At 41.1% G+C, this 14,184-nt stretch overlaps 1 protein-coding gene across 29 annotated transcripts in view; it reads right to left on the bottom strand.

Moving 5' to 3' along the window:
* The window catches only part of LOC147364479 (uncharacterized), a 537,088-nt gene that overhangs the window by 369,219 nt on the left and 153,685 nt on the right, over positions 1-14,184 (bottom strand). Inside the window, exon 3 of one of the 29 annotated variants that reach the window (XR_015134545.1) lies at positions 4,746-5,109. The exons of the other annotated variants lie outside the window; for them this stretch is intronic. The gene's annotated coding sequence lies outside the window, so the exon portion shown is untranslated. Of the gene's footprint in view, positions 1-4,745; positions 5,110-14,184 lie in introns of those variants that run through there. 29 annotated transcript variants of the gene reach the window in all.

Consider the following 14,184-nt stretch of genomic DNA (forward strand, 5'->3'; position numbering starts at 1 on the left):
TTTCTATGCTTGCTCCTTGGAAGGAAAGTTATGACAAACCTAGCGTACACTGCATGCTGTCTCTTCAAACGTGTCCAACTCTGTGCGACCCTATGGACTGTAGCCCACCAGGCTCCATTGTCCATGGGCTTTCCCAGACAAGAATACTTGAGTGGATTTCCATGCACTCCTCCAGGGGATCTTCCCAACCCAGGGATCAAACCAGCATCTCTTAAGTCTCCTGCTTTGCCAGGCAGATTCTTTTCTTTCTTGGAGAAGGAAATGGCAACCCACTCCAGTATTCTTGCCTGGAGAATCCCATGGACAGAGGAGCCTGGCAGGCTACAGTTCCTGGGATTACAAGAGTCGGACATGACTTAACGCTATCTTTCCTTTCCTTTCTTGACTGCTAGCGCCACCTGGGAAGCCCCATGACAAATTTAGACAGCATATTAAAAAGAGATGCTTCTGGTTCAAGATGGCGGAGTAGAAGGACATGCACTCATCTCCTCCTGTGAGAGCACCAAAATCACAACTAGCTGTTAAACAGCCATTGACAGGAGGATGCTGGAACCTACCAAAAAAAAAAGATACCCCACATCCAAAGACAAAGAAGAAGCTGCAGCGAGACTGTAGGAGGGGCATAATCATGATAAAATCAAATCCCATTCCCACCAGGTGGGTGATCCACAAACTGGAGAATAATAATACAAAAAAAAAGTTATCTCACTGTTGTGAAGGTTTGGAAGCCCATGTCAGGCTTCCCAGCCTGAGGACCCAACAAAGGGACTGGGAATCCCCAGGTGATCTGATCTTGAAGCACAGTGAGATTTGATCACAAAACTTCCACAGGAATAGGGGAAACAGACACTCCAGGCTTGGAGGGCACAAACAAAACCTTGCGTGAACCAAGACTCAGAAGAAAGGAACAGTGGCTCCACAGGAAACTGAACCAAAACCACCTGCTAGTGTTGGAGGGTCTCCTGCGGAGGTGTGGGTCAGCAGGGGCTCATCACAGGGATGAGAGGACTGGCAGCAGCTGTCTGGGAAGGTCCCTTTTGGCCTAAATACTCTAGGAGAGCACCATTAACCCTACCTGTATGCAGGTCAAGAAACAACAGTTAGAACTGGACATGGAACAACAGACTGGTTCCAAATCAGCAAAGGAGTATGTTAAGGTTGTATATTGTCACCCTGCTTATTTAACTTATATGCAGAGTACATCATGCGAAATGCTGGGCTGAATGAAGCATAAGCTAGAATCAAAATTGACAGGAGAAATATCAATAACATCAGATATGCAGATGATATCACACTTTTGGCAGAAAGTGAAGAACTAAAAAGCCTCTTGATGAAAGTGAAAGAGGAGAGTGAAAAAGTCAGCTTAAAGCTCAACATTCAGCAAACTAAGATCATGATATCCAGTCCTATCACTTCACGGCAAACAGATGGGAAAACAATGGAAACAGTGAGAGACTGTTTTGGGGGGGCTCCAAAACCAAAGCAGATGGTGACTGCAGCCATGAAATTAAAGGATGCTTGCTTGTTCCTTGGAAGGAAAGTTATGACCAACCTAGACAGCAAATTTGGAGAAGGAAATGGCAACCCACTCCAGTATTCTTGCCTAGAGAATCCTGTGGACAGAGGTGCCTGGTGGGCTGCTGTCTATGGGGTCACACAGAGTCGGACATGACTGAAGTGACTGAGCAGCAGCAGCAGACAGCATATTAAAAAGCAGAGACATTACTTTGCCTACAAAGGTCTGTCTAGACAAAGCTATGTTTTTTCCAGTAGTCCTATACGGATGTGAGAATTAGACCATAAAGAAAGCTGAGAGCTGAAGTATTGATGCTTTTGAACTGTGGTGTTGGAGAAGACTCTTGAGAGTCCCTTGGACTGCAAGGAGATCAAACCAGTCAATCCTAAAGGAAACCAGTCCTGAATATTCATTGGAAGGACTGATGCTGGAGCTGAAGCTCCAATACTTTGGCCACCTGATACAAAGAACTGACTCATGTGAAAAGACTCTGATGCTGGAAAAGATTGAAGGCAGGAGGAGAAGGGGATGACAGAGGATGAGATGGTTGGATGGCATCACTGACTAGGTGGACATGAGTTTAGCAAGCTCTGGCAGTTGGTGATGGATAGGGAAGCCTGGTGTGCTGCAGTCTATGGGGTTGCAAAGACTGAACTGATACTGATACTGATTAACCCCACCATAGAGCATGTAGACCCAAGGGCTGAGTCATCTTAGGCCAAAAAACTACCAGGGAGGGAGTACAACCCCACCCATCAGCAGATAATTGGCTTAAAGTTTTACTGAGCAAGGCCCTGCCCACCAGAGTAAAACCCAGTTTTTCCCATCACCAATCCCTCCCATCAGGAAGCTTACACAAGCCTCTTAGCCTGCTCCATCAGAGCACAGACAGAAGAGGCAAGAAGAACTAAAATCCCACAGCCCCACAGAGACTAAAACAAAACCGCATTACAGAAAGTTAATCAGCATGAAAAAGCAGAAATGTCCCTTCCAGATGAAGGGACAAGATAAAACCCCAGAAAGACATATAAATGAAGTGGAGATAGGCAACCTTCCAGAAAAAGATTTCAGAATAATGACAGTGAAGATGATTCAGGATCTCAGAAAAGAATGGAGGCAGAATAGGCTGGCTGAGCAGATGTAAACATGTGCATGTATGCACTTTCACTTACATCACTCTGCTTGACCCCCCAAATTGTATGTAATTATTTTATACTGTTAGGTTAATCATGTTTTCATTATGGGCTGCAATTGTAATTGTCTTTTTTGTCTGGTTATTGATTGTGAAAACAGATAAACATCTTTTACTATTGTGATTAAGTATTACGTACTTAATACAAATGTATCATGATTGGTCAACATAAAAATAACAGAATTCTGTATCACCAAAACTGCCATTTATTAGAAAAACCTATAATCATTTTTTTTTAATCCAGATGGATATCAGAATTATCCTGGAAGTTTTTGAAAATACAAATACCCAGTTACTGTTTTTATTTTTATTTTTTTGCAGAGCTGCAGATATGTTTCTAATGAGCAGCCATGTTTAAAAACAACTGGACTATATGAGGAGCTTTTACTTGTTTCTAGTTTGTTTCATTTTTTCTATTTCATATTCAGTGCTCTCATTTCATTTAGTTTATGTTTTCCAATTTCTCCATCTCCCTTTTTTTTTTTAGGTTCTTTCTCAGGCCTTTATAAAGTGTAGCAGAAAAGTTATTGTATAATATATATAAATAATATAGAGAATATATATATTTTAGAAAACTTATAAATTTCTGCCTAACTAAAAAACTTATGACATTTTGATTCCACTTGTTTGACTTAGTATGAATAGAACACTAGATTTCTAATTTAAAAAATAGATATGCAACAAGCATATGCAACAAACAAAGGTTTACTATATAGAACTGGGAACTATATTCAATATCTTATAATAACCTATAATGGAAAATGATCTGAAGACTAATATGTATGTATATGTATAACTGAATCACACACACAAAAAAAGAAATTCGACTTTTTGAAATTTAGTAATATTTATCTTTTTGCCAGTTTTACTAAATGTACTATGGACATCTAATAACAGCAGTTGAGACATAAAATTTTAAATATTTTATGTAGGATATTAATATAAATTAATTAAATATAAATCTATTATATTTAAATTATTGATTACATCATTCAAGATGCTCCTATTCTTATTTTTTCTGCACTTGAAAAAAATTCTCAGAGAAATGTTAATATGTCTCACTATGATTATATATTTTTTCTTTTCCCTATATTTCTTCTGATTTTTGCTTTATGTATCTTTCTTTGTTGTTATAGTGTCCAGTGGTTTATGATGTCCGTCTTCTTTGTGAATTGTGGCTTTTATCATTAACAATATTCATCTTTGATTCAGTTAAAATAAAAAATTTTAAAAAAAAAAGCAGGGCCATCACTTTGCCAACAATGATCTATATAGTCAAAGCTATGGTTTTTCCAGTAGTCATGTATGGATGTGAGAGTTGGACCATAAAGAAGGCTGAGAGCCAAAGAATGGATGCTTTTGAAATGTGGTGTTGGAGAAGACTCTTGAGAGTCTGTTGGACTGCAAGGAGATCCAACCAGTCAATCCTAAAGGAAATCAACCCTGAACATTCATTGGAAGGACTGATGCTGAAGCTCCAATACTTTGGCCACATGATGCCATGATATTGGGAAAGACTAAAGGCAAAAGGAGAAGGGGGTGGCAGAGGATAAGATGGTTAGATAGCATCACTGACTTAACGGACATGAAATTGAGCAAATTTGGGGAGATAGTGGAAGACAGGAGCCTGGAGTGCTATAGTCCATGGGGTCGCAAAAAGTTGGACATGATTTAGTGACTGAACAACAACAACAACCATCTCTGCAGCTGTGCTTTCTGACGGCCCATCAGGTAGTCCTTGCTCCTCTTGATCTTGCTAACCCCAGCTACAGAGCCTTCACTGCCTATCCCATCTGTGCTTTGACATCAACATGCTCCTGAGTACCTGTTTTATATCTTTCTCAAGTGACATCAAACCTGGTCCCTTCCCTCTCACATCTGACCTTGACTTTCTATGTGGTCTAAAGCCCTAAGTGCTATACTTTGTAGAGAATCCAGTATCCTTGCACTTTCACATTTTCCACATTTTTTATATATACATATATGCAGAACTAACAAAAATGTTTATGTCTATTCTTCCCACTTAGGTGGATGGCATTTTCTTTGTTTCTAAGTCTCTCACTCACATAACTGATCATAGTGACTCCCAGCAGCCCACAAACACATTAGACAACCTGTATTTTATAGATGAGTCCACAGTTTAAAAGCATGTATTGAAACAAGTCAACAACTGTAAACATCCCCTACACTCAAACAATGCACCATAATTCAGGAACAATCTGCATGAGGTACGTCAACGCATGTTGTCTTAACCGAAGTGATTCTTCTTGACCAAATACATCCCAGCCAGTCCAGCAGTCACAAGGTCCATTAGCATATATGTGGTAAATTGGAAAAAGCCCATGACAATGTAGCAATTCCTTTTTTTGCTGCCAAGTCATCATAGTCACTATCCTTGGTCCTAGAGATTTAATAAGAAAAGGATTTTTAAATTGTCCCAATGTTTTGTAAGTCTGATGGAAAAACTCAAATGGAGATGATGTGGCAAAATGAACCTAAAGCTTTCCCAGTGCATAATGAGCCAGTGCCTTTTATCATCTAGGAGAATTTTTGTTGTTGTTGTTGTTGAAACACAGAACTCATGCCTGGACTTCTCTTGTATCCTGCAGAGGATCTATCATAAGGCCAAGTGCTTAGATCATGGCTGAATGGGAGAATCCTGGACTAAGTCAGACCACACACTTCTTGCTCCAAGCCCTACCTTTACCTTAATACAGTCTTTTATCATAACTTCTCTCGACCTCTACCTGCTCATCTGTGACATGAGGGCAATGGCCTAGATGACCTCTTCCAACTCTACCTTGTTGGAACTCTCCTGAGATCCTTCAACCCACGCTGGATGATAGCAATAGGCTTCTGTATATCATATCCTGACCGTCTCCTTAAAACTCAGGGTTGACAGAGCTCCTTTTTGCAAGTCTGCCGGTAGGCTTCACAGTCAGTCAGAGATATCTTACAAAAGTAAAATAACTGTAAACAGTGTAGAAAATGAGAATAATATCCTTGTCAAAGCCAGTGGGTTAAGCCAAGCTTGGGGAATTGCTCATTGCAACAGAGTATGAGAGCAAATGAAGGCGAAATAATTGAAAAGAAAAAAAAAAAAAAAAAGCTGCTATTACCATGGGCCACTGGCTGTATCAAATCCTGACAAGCCTCCTGACCTTCACTCTCCCTGCCGCAGCCATGCTGCCTGTGCTGAACTCAGCAGCACAATGTGATAACCGTGAGCCTGGCTTGGTTTTGTGAATATTCACTAGTCAGTTTTCACCACTTTCAAGCAAAGAGCTAGTGGCTTCAGAGCATTCAGTTTTCTTGCCAACCTCTTTTGTTCCTCATCTTTAGAAAGAAAAGAAAAAAAAAATTGGCCTTACACAATAATCAAGTGATATGAATAGCTGTACTCCCTCATGGAGCTCCCATGAAGTTATTAATCCCAGCTTTCCGCTTTCTTTATAAGCTATCTGTCGACTAAAAAAAGACATGCAATGTGAGAGGTGTGAGTTAAGCTTTATTTGGGGAAAAATGAGGACTGTAGCTTGGGAGATAGCACCTCAGATAGCTCTGAGAGACTGCTCCAAAGAGGCAGTGGGGGAAGGTGAATATATAAGATTTTAGTGAAGGGTGAGTTCAATGCACTCAAGCACTTACTTTACAAAAGGATTTTGCTATTCATGAGGAACTGATGTCACCATGAAGGGAGTTATTGCTTTTCTTGATATGAGGTGATGCAAGGACTGGGTTCATGAAATCAGTTCCTAAAAATATCTAGCTATCTAAAGACCTGTTCTGCCAGTTTCCCTGGAGCAGAGAGAGCCTCACTCTCCACCCTGAATTCCCCTCAGGGAGTGTCAAAGATCAGCAGCTGCAGCATCCCAGGCAGATGGCAAATGCCCTTCTTGTTGTTGTTCAGTCACTGGCAAATGCTCTAGGCAAGTGCCAATTTGTAGTTGACATATCAAATGAATGTTAAGTTATTAATAAGCCAGACATGTTATTATCCAGACGTGAGGTCCCACCCAGGACCTAAAAAGAAAGACTGCTCCTCCCCCAGTATTTCTGTTTCTTCCAGGACTTCTGATATCCTTGGTTATAAAAGCTGAAAGCTTTAGCGCCATTACTGAACTTTCCCTTCTCTGACCCCCAAATTTAGTCAGTTGACCCAGTCTCTCAGTTGTATGTCTGAAATGTTTTCAAAATTCACTCCATCTTCCCTACTTCTGCTAACTTTTCTGTTCATCCCATACTTCGCCTGGCCTAGACCATTTAAAAAAAAGACTTTTTTACCTCCCTACTTAGTCTCTCCTTTCCATGATCCATATTCCTTTGAAATAATCTTCTTGAACTTCCTGTCACAGCTCTACTTGAAACTTATTCTCTCAGCTACAGTATAAACTTCAAATTCCCTTGGCCAAGCATTAAAGCACTGTTGGCTTGTATTTCTAAAAATATATTGTCCATAAAATACAATTTTTTGGTTAATTAGCTGTCATAGTTAATTTTATGTGTCACTTTGGCTAGGTCATGTTACCCAGATACTTGCTCAAACATGATTCTAGATTTTTCTATGAAGGTATTTTTAAATAAATATTAACATTTAAATCAGTAGACTTTGAGCAAAGCAGATTATCCTCTGTAATGTTGGTGGTTCTCATTTAATCAGTTGAAGGCCTTAGGAGAATAAAGAATGACCTTCCAGAGTAAAAAAAAAAAAAAAAAAAAAAATTCTTCCAGCAAACTGCCTTTGATCTCAAACTGCAATACAGCAGCTCTTACCTGGGTCTACAGCCTGCCAGCCTCCCCCATATATTTCAAACTTCCCAGCCTCCACAATTTTGTCAAATTATCCCTAAATCAATCAATCAATCTCTGTCTCTCTCTTTGCTCCTCTTACCATAATGGTTTCATTTCTCAGAGAACTATGTATTCACTTCAGTTCAGTTGCTCTTTGCGACCCCATGAATCGCAGCACGCCAGGTCCCTGTCCATCACCAACTCCCGGAGTTCACTCAGATTCACGTCCATCGAGTCAGTGATGCCATCCAGCCATCTCATCCTCTGTCGTCCCCTTCTCCTGCCCCCAATTCCTCCCAGCATCAGAGTCTTTTCGAATGAGTCAACTCTTCGCATGGGGGTGGCCAAAGTACTGGAGTTTCAGCTTTAGCATCATTCCTTCCAAAGAACACCCAGGGCTGGTCTCCTTCAGAATGGACTGGTTGGATCTCCTTGCAATCCAAGGGACTCTCAAGAGTCTTCTCCAACACCACACTTCAAAAGCATCATTCTTCGGTGCTCAGCTTTCTTCACAGTTCAACTCTCACATCCATATATGACCACTGGAAAAACCATAGCCTTGACTAGACGAAACTTTGTTGGCAAAGTAATGTCTCTGCTTTTGAATATGCTATCTAGGTTGGTCATAACGTTCCTTCCATGGAGTAAGCATCTTTTAATTTCATGGCTGCAGTCACCATCTGCAGTGATTTTGGAGCCCAAAAAAATAAAGTCTGACACTGTTTCTACTGTTTCCCCATCTATTTCCCATGAAGTGATGGGACCAGATGCCATGATCTTAGTCTAATGCAAAAAAAGATTCAGCTGACAAATGCTTTCTGGTAATGCTACTGTGAACAAGAAAAAACACACTTTTGAATAGTGAGTCTTCTAAAATCTAATAACATTCTTGTGTACACCCTAAAGCATTAAGTCATGCTACTTTGTGCCCTCAAAACGTGGAGGAAGAAAAACATTTAAATGATAAGCTGGTTGTAGTTTAAACCAGCTGGGGAAAAGAGGATGTCACAGCACTCTTAGGGAGAGAACACCTACTGACAAAGCTGACTGCCTGGTTATGGATGCTGAGGCTCCACCTTCAGGCATAGCTCAGATCCTAGAGGTCTAGACAAAGCATTCAATTGTTCTACATGATAAATGAATTGGAAACTCAGAGTTGTCTTTTGCTGTCAATGTGAAGGACTTGAGAATCTTTGGACCTGTGTGTCTAAATGAACACAATTGGGGCAGACCTGGGATTAGAATGTGACTCCTGTGCCAGACTGACCTCAAAGCTGAGGATGCAGACTAAATGTGGAAGAAGAGGTGAAGTCACAGGTGAAGAGAAAGACTAGAGATAGAAAAAGAGTTGGAAAAGGCAGAGTCTCGGAGGATGGTATCATCTACAAGGTGAACACAGAAAAACAGAGAGGGGATTCGACATCTCTGAGATGAGAGAGAAGAAAAAAGGCACAATAGGGAGGAGGGAAGTTGGAGGAAGGCTAAACTCTTCATCATCTTAGGTAAGTGAAAGGCTTAGCAGGAAGGAGAGTAGGCTTCAGATTTAGGGCTGTGATATGACCCTGACTCTTACTATTCGTTTAACTAAGACTAGTTACTTTCCTCCACTGTACTGAGGTAAAGCATGGCAATATAGAAAGAAATCAGAGGTTTATTATCATTACATTGCTGCTGTAATGAAGCTCTAGCCTTATTTATTTAACAAAGATGTAGCACTTACTATTTATTAATATGTGCCAAGCACTGTTCAACAAGCTTGACAATATGCTTGACAAACATCATCAGAGCAATGCTATCAGGTAGGTGTGATTATAAGATTCCATTTTACTGATGAGTACATTGGGCCAAAGAAGTCAAGTATCTTTTGGAAGGTAATAGATGGTATACAAGTTAGATAAAATGTTCATTTCTAGATGTAAGAAATAAGAAGTGTTAGAAGCAAGCATCTTTATCCTCAACCAGAGGCTCAGTAGACTGTACCATTAGTCGTGTATTCTGGTAAGTAAACTGGAACCAGAGAGGTCAAGTCTCTTTCTACACACACACAAATTAGAGATATTAAGCAAAATTATTTTAACAGTCTCTAACATGATGTCTGAAAGTCAAAATGCAATTAGGGATTCTGTAGTATATTTCTGGCATTCTGTGAGCAGAAATCCTCTTATAATATTAAGTCTGCTGTCCAATTTTTAGCAGTTACATAAGTTTCTAGAAATCCACAATAGGTAAAAAATAAAGACTTTCTACTCTGCTAACACATAAAACAATAAAGTTTGTGTTTTAGGATGAAGCATATGCTCAAATTACCTTCAAAATGTGGTAACTAAATATGGTTTACCTGTATGTAAATTCACCCATGCAGGAATCAAAAAAGACTACAGAACAAATTAGGACATTATTAAATTGCAGTGGCTGTAATCCTCATTTTTTATTCCACTTTGAAAGTTACAAGTACTTCCACATACACACATCTATTCTGACTGATCCCATGGTGGGCAGTGGCCATGGGACACAGCTGCAGGGCATAGCTTGGGAATCAGGAAGTTAGGTTTGATGCTTCTTCTCCTTGATGCTGACTGCTATGTAACATTGAAAACTTTTGAAAAATACTTCATGACTACATTTTTTTTCTCAACTCCAAAATGAAGAGAACAATGACTGCACCAAGTTTTGTACGATTCAGTTCAGTCACTCAGTCATGTCCAACTTTGCAACCCCATGGACTGCAGCACAGCAGGCTTCCCTGTCCATCAGTTACAATAATACACTTACAAGTTTTCAATACCCAGCCTGTCTCCTTTCAGGAAGAAGAGTAAACTACCATCTACTGGGAGTTAAGTCCTCCTGGTCCATCTCAGCCCACCCCACTCAGTGATAATAAAATCGCCATCCACATGGTTCATATTCTTGTAAAGAACTGTTGTGATCCTGAAATTTTATTACTTGTGGGAAAGAAAATGACTACTTCACAATGACTTTTCCTAGTAGTATGTCTTGATGTCTCTAAACTTCTCTCCTTCAAACTGAGATAAAAATTCAGTTTCATTTAGAAAGGCCATAGGTTGGAATTTTATATCAAAGGGCACAGCAAAGGGGCCTTTATACCTCACACTCATGCTGCAGATCCAGGACAATCTGGACGGTATCTTTAAAATTTTCTTGAGGGCTAAATGCCAGGCTGTATCCTAGATTGGATATTAGAACAGAAAAAGGGCATCAGCGGAAAAAGTAGTAAAATATGAAGAAAGTCTGGAGTCTGATTACTACAGTTAATTTTTCAATTCTCACATACCATTGTTATTCAAGACAACAATGTTAGGGGAAACTGGATGAGAAGTATATAGAAACTCTCAGTTCTATCTGTGCCACTTTCTCTGTATGTCTAAAATTATGTCAAAAATTAAGGGAACCTAAGTGTCCTACTGTTGGAAGAGGGAGCTGCAAGTATGGAAAGGGGAAAGACTACAGTATGGTGTCATCCACGGTGCTGCACCTACAGCCACAGGAATTGGTTCATGCTCATCTTAACCACGGAAAAATATTTGCCGTTGTTCTAAGGGCAGCTGATCAAAGGCTGTGATGAGGTTTCCTGGGACTTTTGCCTCTACCAGCATCTAAGTGTGTTGGGCACACTTAGGGGGCTGCCTGAATCCCATATGCAAATCTGGGCTAAGTTGGCCAGAAACACCACATTCAGGGCGAGTCCCAGATGTCTGAAGGTGAGGGGAGGCTTTCAGGGCTGTGCTTCATCAGCTGTCAGTGATGGGGAGGTGGAAATATGGTCAGCTACCAAAGAAATAGAGAAAGCGAGGTACAATGTGTGGATTAAGTTCATCTGATCAGGAGTCTACCTATGAGCAGAAAATGTGTGCCAGTAAGCCCCAAGGAATTCGATGGCTAAGGGGAAAAGAGCAGGCTCTTAAGGAGCTGAACTAGCCAATCCTCCAAAAAGTCCTTACTAATGACTGAAAGTCAAAAAGCTGACTGCATAAGCCAAAACCCCAAATTGGTGATCATAGAATCAGCACAGTTTATACAGAGAGAGGACTGGGATTCTCAGTGTCCTTCCCAATACATCATGAGACCTTTATCCTACCCCAAACTCACCCCAAGCCATTGTAGACTCAAAGTTTTTATCTCACCCCTTTGGACCTCAGGTTGCTTATCTGTACAAGAATATTAGTCTTGTTGATTCCTGAGGTCCATTCTAACAGGGATACCCTATGGTCTGTGCTTGATATATATATTTGTGAGAGCATGAATGGGGAAACAGTGGAAACAGTGTCAGACTTTATTTTTTGGGGCTCCAAAATCTCTACAGATGGTGACTGCAGCCACAAAATTAAAAGACGCTTACTCCTTGGAAGAAAAGTTATGACCAACCTAGATAGCATATTCAAAAGCAGAGACATTACTTTGCCAACAAAGGTCCGTCTAGTCAAGGCTATGGTTTTTCCTGTGGTCATGTATGGATGTGAGAGTTGGACTGTGAAGAAGGCTGAGCGCCGAAGAATTGATGCTTTTGAAGTGTGGTGTTGGAGAAGACTCTTGAGAGTCCCTTGGACTGCAAGGAGATCCAACCAGTCCATTCTGAAGGAGATCAGCCCTGGGATTTCTTTGGAAGGAATGATGCTAAAGCTGAAACTCCAGTACTTTGGCCACCTCATGCGAAGAGTTGACTCATTGGAAAAGACTCTGAAGCTGGGAGGGATTGAGGGCAGGAGGAGAAGGGGACGACAGAGGATGAGATGGCTGGATGGCATCACTGACTCGATGGACGTGAGTCTGAGTGAACTCCGGGATTTGGTGATGGACAGGGAGGCCTGGCATGCTGCGATTCATGGGGTCGCAAAGAGTCGGACACGACTGAGTGACTGAACTGAACTGAATATATTCTGAGAGTCTGCCCTGGAAATCTGGGCACAGGTGATACAGCCATGGTTCAAACAGGCAAAGGTCCTACTCTCAAGGAGCCTTTATTCCAATACAAAAAAACAAAACAAATAAGTACATATACAGTGTAATCCCAGGTAGTGATAAATGCCAGGAAGAAAAATAAAGAATAGGAAAAGGTATGGGTTATTTTTGTTTCAACAGCCAAGGAAGGCCACTTTGAAAGGTAACATTTTATCAGAAATGTGAATAAAGTGAGGGAGCAAACTATGCAAACATTTAAGGAAGGTAATTCTGAGAAGAGAGAAAGAATCACATGGCCAACAACTCTAACGCACAAGACGAGTTGGAATATTCAAGGCTGGTGTGGCTGGTGCAGAGAGCAAAGAAGTGGAGGGAGGAGTTAGGAGGCTACTAGTACAGGCAAGAAATGACAGTAGTTTGAACTAGAAGCACAGAAATGATAACTTTATATGCCAGCCACTTTTTTAGTACTTGTCTTAACTCATCTAATCCTCATACAACTCTGTGAGGTTAGTACTTTATTAACAGATGAACAAGAAAGAAAGATTAAGGAATTTGATCAAGGTTACACAGCAAGTGAGTAGAGGAGGCAAGAGCCAATGGAACCGGGCAGCCTAAAGCTGGTAAAGTGAAAGTGAAAATCGCTCAGTTGTGTCCAACTCTTTGCAACCCCATGGACTATACAGTCCAGGAATTTTCCAGGCCAGAATACTGAAGTGGGTAGCCTTTCCCTTCTTCAGGGGATATTCCTAACCCAGGGATCAAACCCAGGTCTCCCATATTGCAAGCAGATTCTTTACCAGCTGAGCCACAAGGTAAGAAGACCTCAAAAGCAGGGTACATTTTGCAGGAAGGTTTAACAGGACTTACTCTGGGATTAGATATGGGGAGTGGGATAAAGAGATGACTCAATCTTCTCCAACCTGCAAACACTTATTTGTGCAAACACTTATATGGGGTGATACACTCACAAGAGAGAAGCAATCAGTTCTTTGTGCGTGTGAGAAAGAGTCGATTAGGCATGTAACAAAGGGGTAGTCACACCAGCTGCCACCTTAAAAAGGGATTCAGTTTCATTGCAATGGGCAATCTCCATTGCAGAACTCTATACATACACAAGACTTGACTGGCAGCTTCAAGGGCAGGGCCCTGCCTCCCCCTGCTGTACAGATCTAAACCACATATACTAGAGGTACACACCTGCAAGCATTGGATCAGTCACTGCTGAGCGTGAAACAGCCCTTTATCATACAAAGATGTCTTGTTAATTGTTGGTTTCCAGTGTTATCAACGGAGAAGGCAATGGCACCCCACTCCAGTACTCTTGCCTGGAAAATTCCATGAACAGAGGAGCCTGGTAGGCTGCAGTCCATGGGGTCGCGAAGAGTCAGACACGATCGAGTGACTTCCCTTTCACTTTTCACTTTCATACATTGGAGAAGGAAATGGCAACCCACTCCAGTGTTCTTGCCCGGAGAATCTCAAGGACGGGGGAATCCGGTGGGCTGCCGTCTATGGGGTCGCACAGAGTCGGACACAACTGAAGCGACTTAGCAGCAGCAGCAGTGTTATCAAAAGCCAAAGAAAGATATAAATCTAGGTGACGAATCTTGTTATATAAAAAAGATATTTAAAGACTCTGTTCTTCAGGGGGAAAAAGAAAAGAAAATACAAGGCACCACACTGTACACCTGGAAGTGCTTTCCCTGAACTCTTGGGTATCAGCAGAAAATTCAATAAAATTCCTCAAAGCAGGTAAATGGCTCAG

Source organism: Bos grunniens, chromosome 10 (genome assembly GCF_055505025.1).
Source record: "Bos grunniens cultivar Pamir isolate PY7600 chromosome 10, Bosgru_T2T1.0, whole genome shotgun sequence".
NCBI lineage: Eukaryota > Metazoa > Chordata > Mammalia > Artiodactyla > Bovidae > Bos > Bos grunniens.